Genomic DNA, 6,000 nt, shown 5'->3' with positions numbered 1-6,000 from the left:
ATTAAAGAGTAAATAGAGTAGATATCGGTATTTTAGAGTATAATACAGTATTAATTTAGACCTAAGTCTATTGCCTAGGAGCTAGAAGTATATCTTTTATAGATATAGATTGCTACGCATCCGCTATAAGCGGCTATTTAGTATCTATTAAGGCTAGAGTATAAGGGGAGTCTATCTAGGGCTATAAATTCCTAGAGGGCGATAATATCTAGTTTAGATTTATAGTTAAAGGCGAGGTATACTAATAGTAATTTCTTTTATATATTCTAGTATAGTACCTCTATTATTAGTATTAGGGCTAAAGGGTTAGGGCTCTCGGTGCGTTAGTAGCGGTAGGCTTAGATAAATTAGGTTAGAAGAATATAGCGATATTACTACTACTATTAGTCCTTTTGGGAGCAATAGAGCTTTCTTTATATAGTCTGCCGATTTATTTTTTTAGGGAGTCCTCCCTTAGGAAATTATTAGCAAGGTATCTATAGCCCCTATCCTCTAGGATAGGGGGGAGAGGCATTAATAAGGTATTAGTAGTTGCGAACTATATTAGTCTGGTGCTATAAGCCTATCTTATAATATCCTATTGCCTGTTTACTATAGGATAGAATCGAGACTAGGCTGGATAAGGTCCCTAGCAGTTAAGGTAATACTCTCTTTTATTGCTAATAATATTAGGGCAGTCTTTATCTCTATTAGGGTGTCTCTCCGCGCTATATCGTCCGCATTAAAAGGTCTCCATATAGTAATTCGCAATATATCCAAATTTAAAGCATTAGTAGCATTATCTTAGGTGGATAGTTTTATCATATGGTTTAGCCTTAAAGATTTCTACTTAGTAGATAACTCTAGTCGTATAGAGTCGGTTTACTGCTTTTATATTAGTTACTCTAATAATTAGGGGGGCTCTTATTACTTCTTCGCGGGGTTTCCTTATAGCAACTCTACTAATACTAGGGCTATTAGCTTAGGCTAGGTTTAGTTTAATATCTTTAATAGGGATATTCTTAGAGAATCAGATAGGGAATCCTTTAATAATAATACTAAAGGTATAGATATTCAGTATAGCTCTTATACTAAATACGAGGGGGATCTAGGTGGTTTTTATAGTAAAATAGGATATAGCTTCTATGAAGGTAACAATTATATCTCTGCTATAGAGTCAGCGAGCAATAATAGTATTAATACCTCCAATAATAGTATTTACCGCTTTTATAATCTTAATAGGGGTTCTCTATTATAGGTTCTTAGCAATATTATCTCCTTTAATTATTATTTCACAATAGATTCTCGGCGGTATAAATAAGGTAGTTAGTCTAGATAGTGCAGTCGTTAGTATGCCTTTAGTAGTAATACTAGCCTAGGTCGTTCCAGAGGGGGTCTTTAAGGTAAAAGCTTTATTTATAGCGCTCTCTACTACTTTTTCCAGATTATTAGTCGTAATAAGGTTTAAGTTCGGGTTTAAAGCGGGATTAGTTCGGTTAATATATTTAATGCTATCGACTAAGCTAGTAATAGCATTCTATATATTTCCTAGCGTGGCTGCCGGGATATAGTCTGCAATCTTTTGGTAATACTATTTAAGCAATTCGGTTTCTTCTTAGGTTCCTATATTAGTTTATGCGATATTGCCGCTAATTCGTCTATAATTATCGTTAGCGATAGTGATACGGTAGTTGTAGTAGTTTGACTCGAGTCTACCCCTATTTCCTCTGTCTAAGTCTATAATTTCCGCCGCCTCGACCGCGCTTTTCTCCCGGTGCTGATATGCTATCGGCGGATAGGGTAAGATAAGGTAAGGGATTGATTTATCAACTTTTTGACTATTTTAGGGGTGTATTCGCGCCGGTACCGAGGTGCGGGCGAAATCGCGAAAAGTATAGGGGGCAATATACGTAGGGGATAATATCGGATCGATATCGCTATATTGTTATAGGTTTTTTTGGCCTAAGAGGGAGGGGAGGGGGCTTTAGAGGGGGGGTAGACTAGGGATAAAAGGGGGGAGAGTAATAGGGAAGGTAAGGGGGGGGAAGGGAGGGAGAGTGCCCCTATTGCTAATATAATAACTATTAACTAGTTTCGGCCTATAAAGCCTAAGAGATTTGCTTATTTTTAGTGCTCTTCGTTCTTATTATAGGATTGCTGTAAATATTATACGGGGGCTATATAGGGGTAATCGGTAGCGCCTCTAGCTATACTAGCTTAAAGGGATTAAATAAGTTAGAATTAATTAAGTCGATCGATATTAAGTATTTAGTAAGTAATCGTTTATATAAGGTATAATTTATTTAGTATAATAGATATACCGAATTGGTCGCGAAGTAGGCTAAGGCTAGGATTAAACCTAAAGAATATATGCTTTTACCTATAGTACTTTAGGCAGGAGAGGATAATATAGTAAAGGTTTTTTAGGCCTTCCTTATAGTAGTAGAAAGGTGATAGTATTAAAGGAATTTATTAGAGGCAGAGAAAGGAGTTAAGGCTGATTTTTTCTATATAGAGTTAGGTAAGTATTGCCGATTTATACTTTTATAGACCTTTATATAGTTAGGTTATTTTCGCTATAAATTAGAAGTCTAGTGCCCTTTTGGCTGCTAAGGTCTTATACTGGGGGCGTTTTACTTTTACTATTACCTAATTATTCTACTATTAGTTATATTAATTTTTTGCTAATCGCTCTTCAGCCGGAAGCTAGCTAAGGTTAGGATCGGGGAATAGTATATAGGCTAAAGGTCTTTAATAGCCCTTCCTTTATCGGTATTAGAGTATCGCTACTATTACTACTAATACGCAATTAATCCTATCGGTTATACCTATTTTATCTATTCTTTTAAGGAACTATTAGTGGATATAATTAAGATAGAGGTTAATTAGGGGTATAACTGCCTTAGTTTCGAGGGTATCTAGCGGTATAGTCTTATAGGCCCCGGTAATTATATAGAGGCAGGCTGACTATTCTATAGCTAGGGATTTTATAATGCCTTTTGCTATCCCTCTAAGGGCGGTAAGGGTATACTATACCCCTACGCTAAAGGCAATAGAGGTTTAGATAACCTATATATAGACTAGGCATACTTCCTAGTATTAGCAACCCTAGGTTAAGGCCGCTATTACTATAAGTGCGAGTCGCTACCGCTTAAGTTTCTTTGCGATCTTAATATAGTATTCCCACTATTTTAGCTTATAGTGGATTTTGACTCCTAAGAATCTAGTATATTGCTTTAGCTAGATTATTATAGTCTTAAGCTATACTTTAGTCTTATCCGCCTTATATATATAGGTAAAGTAGATAAGCTTGCTTTTACTAGGGTTAAAGTTAAGTCTAGCTTACTTAGACTAGCTATTATAGATAAGCTATACTTTCTTAAGTAGCGCCTTTATCTCTCCTATATTTCTCCCGTAGGCTATAATATTTATATCGTTGGTAAAGCCTAGTATAATAGTTAAGGCTATTTTTTGTAGCCTCTTATAGAGCGGTATAATATAGACGAAAAAAAGGATAAAAGAGAGGGGGGACCTTTATAATACCCTAGTAGTAATCGGTAATTTCTCTATAAGCTATCCTTTAAAGTGGATTTATACTATTTATAAATTGGTAAAGCTGCGTATTTATACTATAAGCTATAGCGGAAGCCCTTTATTAAGGAGTAGGTAGATAAAATAAGTATAATTAATTATATTAAATACTGCTGATATATCTAGTTAAAGAAGTGAGGCGATCCCGCTATAGTGCTAGGTTATACGAATAATCTTTACTAGTATATTTAGTACTATATTAGTTAACCGATTAGCCTTATTACCTATTTGAAGATTTAGGAGGAGGTTACCCTTTTTAAGGGCGGTAGTAAGCCGCTTTATAATTATAGCTTCTATAACCTTTCCTATTAGATTAAATAATAATATTAATTTTTATCCTCCTATCTTTAAGTATTCCTTAGGTCTTTTCTTAGGCTTCTATAGTATTATTACTTTAGCCTCCCGGAATTAAGCCGGGTAGTACCTAATATAGTATATTTCGTTAAGGAGGTATATAAAGGTTTAAACGAATAGGGGGCTATATACTTTAAGGAATCCTACCGGGAGCCTATTAGGGCCTAATACTTTCTAGCCTACTATATTGCGTAATATAGTATATACCTTTTTATAGGTAAAGGAGTCTATAGAGGGGAATATAGCAGTAGTAAGCTAGGGGAATATTAGGTTAGGGATATTGTTATAAGTAGCCTAAGAGGTAGGGAAAAACCATTAGGCGAATATTTATGCCTTTTCTTTGTATATTATTGCCTTTAGGCTTAAGCCGTTTTATTTTAATAGGGGGATCTCTTTTAATTTAGGCGGGAGGCTACTATATAGATAAGCCTATTTCTCTAGGGACTATAGGTCGGCATTCTAGGCGGTTGCTTTATTAAGGGCCTTTTGCTATAACTAGCGCTATTCCTCCTAGATAATATAGGACTAAATCGCTCCTACTTCTTAAGCGGTACTAAGGTTCTCCGGGGTATAGTATACTGCCTATTTTTGGTAGGCCTTTTTTGCTGCTATTTAGGCTATTTTAATATAAGGGTTCTACTAAAGCTTTATACTAGGAGCTTTAGGTGCCCTCTTTAGTGCTATAATATCGGTAATACTCTAGAGTTAGCTAGTAAGCTATTCGGTATATATATCTATTTTAGCGGGGGAGTAGAGCGGGGCCTTAGTATAATAGGTAGTAAGTTAGTTTTTTACTTTAGCTTAGGCGAGGTATTAGTTAAGGGACTTTTAGCTATTCTTTAAGGGGGGGGCTTTTATACAATAATTATCGGTCTCGATATATATAAGCTAGGGGATATAGTCGGACCCAATAAGGTTAGCATTTCTAAAATATTCGACTATAATATCTAGTATAACTTATATATAGTCGATAGTGCTATTTCTCTTTCCTAGGGCCCTCTTTATTACCTTACTGCAAGGAGTAACTAGCTTAAGCCGCTACTATATTATAAGTTTAAAGAGAGTATTAATATTAGGTGAGGTCTAGTCTAGGCTATCCTAAAGAGGGTAGTATATATTAAAGTCTCTAATAAAGGCACTATAGGGGCGGGGTAAAAGCTTAGTAAGCGCGGTAAGGGGGGTTATCTAGTTTAGCTTATAGCCTAGAGAGTAGATAGAATAGATATTAGTATTTAATAGGGAAATCTTATACTAATTGGTCCCTTTTTCGCTAGACTATATATTAAGCCTATACCGCTTATAGATATATATTACTATTCTCCCGCTGTATGCTACTAATATATATCTTCTGAGGCTAAGGCTTAATAGGGTCTAATTAGGCATAGTAGGTTCTTAAATCGCTATAATATCGGGCTTATGCTAGTAATAGAGTATTAATCTTATAAGGGTGGTTTTCTTTTATATATTCTAATAGAGGACTATTATTATATAGATAGTCGCGAGGGGGTTAGTAGCGGCGGTATATTAGAGGTGGCTATAGGTTAGGCATCTAGGGCAGGCGCGGTCGCACTATAGTTTTATATAGGGGCAGCTCGGAGGAAAGCGGTAATACTGCTATCGGCCTTAATATAGGGGGTCCTATTAATGCTTCCTATTGGTCGGCCTTATTTTTAGGGGGAGGGCTTGCATAAGGGAGATCTACTAGCTGCGCGATAGTAGCCCTAATCCGCGATTAGGATAGTATTAGCGTCTAATGCTATATACGAGGCGAAGAGCCTTAGTCTATCGCTATAGGAATTTCTAGCTTTTTCCTATTATTTATTCGCTACTTTATAGAGGCGGGATTATACTAGGTGGGATCTATAGCAGTTAAGGCAGGATTTGCGTTAGTTTTATATAGTAGCTAGGCAGCTTTAATTATTATCCGGGTAGTATTTAGATCTATACCGGCCGTAATAGGCTGCCGCTATATAGTATATAGCGATATAGCCGAATTTAAAGCAATTATAGTACTAGCGAGGGTATATAGTATTATTATAGGGTTTGGCTTCGAATATCTCTACTTAGTATATAATA

Source organism: Ustilaginoidea virens, chromosome 3 (assembly GCF_000687475.1).
Source record: "Ustilaginoidea virens chromosome 3, complete sequence".
Lineage (NCBI taxonomy): Eukaryota > Fungi > Ascomycota > Sordariomycetes > Hypocreales > Clavicipitaceae > Ustilaginoidea > Ustilaginoidea virens.
This window is presented reverse-complemented; position numbering follows the sequence as displayed.